Genomic DNA, 2142 nt, shown 5'->3' on the forward strand with positions numbered 1-2142 from the left:
TTCCCTTCCCTTCCCTTCCCTTCCCTTCCCTTCCCTTCCCTTCCTTATTATAGTCATCAAGAAAAAGAGAAGAAAAAGAATGAGAAGATGATTTGTATTTTTAATGTAAGACTGAGTGGGGGTAGAAAAATGGTATTCCCATTTTGAAATCTCTCTAATCTCTCTAATTCAGCCAATTCAACAGGTGGAGAGTCATCATAGTTTATGGAGCACAGCTGCATAAACTCATATTGACCAGCTCTGCTGAAGAGATGAACTACTATATATATTCTAGATAAGATTCAGGAGGTCATCAAGAATATGCATTTAAAATATACAACCTGACCTAGTTCAGAAACATACTTTTGAACGTGCAGTCCCTGAAGAATTGGTATATTATGTGTTTGCATCATATTGTCTGTATTCTCTACATCCTACATTTTGGATAGGTTTACATGTTTGTTCAGCATGGTACACCAGAGTTAGCCAACCATAAAAAATATTGAATATTAAATACTCTATCTAGCCCTCCTACCCTGGGGTTATATTTTAAACACTGAGAGGTCCAGCCACCCACAGAAGGCTTTGTTTAGTGGCCATCACAGATGGCTGCCCCCAAACCGATCTGATTCCTGCAGATGTCTCAGCTGAGGGCCTGACGCCCCTGAAGACTCGTCCTGGCTCTCCTGCCTGCCCTTTAGCTGGGCCCTTTAGCTGGGCAGCTGGAAAGGACCGGGTTTCTCCGCGGCTGCTGGAGCAGAAGCTTTGGTTGCCAGCCCAGTCCGAGGGGCCAGGCCGCCGGGACCCTCCCCCCGCTCCCTCGGTGCTCTGGGCCGCTCGCAAGGCGTTTGTGAGGGCTGATGGCGGGTGCGCCAGGCTCCGGCCAAACCAAACACCTCAGCAAGGGGGTGAACACAGCCAGTCCCCTTTGCCAGCGCTACACTGAAGCGATTTTCCTGTCAGGCTTTCAGCTGAATTATGACTGATGGTCCAGCAGAAGCATTAAGGAAGATGACAGAGAAGAAACAGGTGCAGCTTAGAAGGACAACATGTTTCGAGGGTGCCCGGAGGCAGAAGCCAGGGAAGACAGGGCAGTGGGCCAGCTTGGAGGCACAGAGAGGGTGGAAGAGGCTGTGGGCAGCCCAGAGCGAGATGGCAGGAGACACCTGTATGCCGAGAGGCTTTAAGATGGGAGGGAGAGTAAGAAAATGTGCGGGAGCGGCACTGGCGTGGGGAACACGGGGGGCGCCGCAGCCCGGAGACGGCCCGGAAGGAGCACGGACCGCAGAGAGCCCGGCCCGGCACCGAGGCAGCGCCTGCAGAAAGCGCTGATGGCTGAGGGCAGGCCAAGCACGGCTCCAGAGCGCTCCAGTGAGGGCCGGGGCGGCTCGGAGCAGGCGTGCCCCTCAGGCAGGCACCGCGTCCCGCCTGGCAGCCTGACAGCAGCGCTCCGAGCCCCCGGGGGCTGCCGAGGGACCTGCCCTGTGTCTGACCTCTGAACACACTACAAATGGTACGCTGGGGGGTTAACACGGGAGAAGGGACGTGCCCCGTCAGCTGTTCAGAGCAGCCAGAGAAGATGCAAAGCAATCCCGCAGTCCGAGGGCAGACATTGCTCACTTACTACGTTGGCTTTGCCAGCTTGGTATATGTTCCTACCTATACCTTGCAACTCTTTACAGTAACAAACCGATTCAGTGCTGCCTGTGAGGAGTTACAGCAAGGTACTGATATTTCCTGGAGTTCACAGCCTGTGGAGATGGGGATCTCCATGGTGCATGGCCATGCACCTGTGTGCATTACCTGTGTGGTAGAGGCCAGGCGCTGAAGAGGCTGGAATCAGCTGTGCTGGGAGAGTGTTAACCATGTTGGGCAGAGCTGTGTCAGAAATGATGGGTTTCCTTGAGAGACCATCTAAAATATTTTATTCTGAACATCAGGAATCATTAATTTAGCTTAACATTTCTGTATTGACAGGATCTTTACAGTATAAAGGTATCTGAGCAGATACTAGCCAAACACCTCTAGATTCCCATAAGGCTATTGTCTCTTCACCTGTAGAAAAGAATAGTGAAAATTGAGACATTTTTATTTTTAGTGACTGCTGGTTCTGTGTTAGGTTGTGTCAGCTGCTCTTCTGTGTTGGGACATGGCGTGGAGGAG

Source organism: Parus major, chromosome 6, assembly GCF_001522545.3.
Source record: "Parus major isolate Abel chromosome 6, Parus_major1.1, whole genome shotgun sequence".
Classification (NCBI taxonomy): domain Eukaryota; kingdom Metazoa; phylum Chordata; class Aves; order Passeriformes; family Paridae; genus Parus; species Parus major.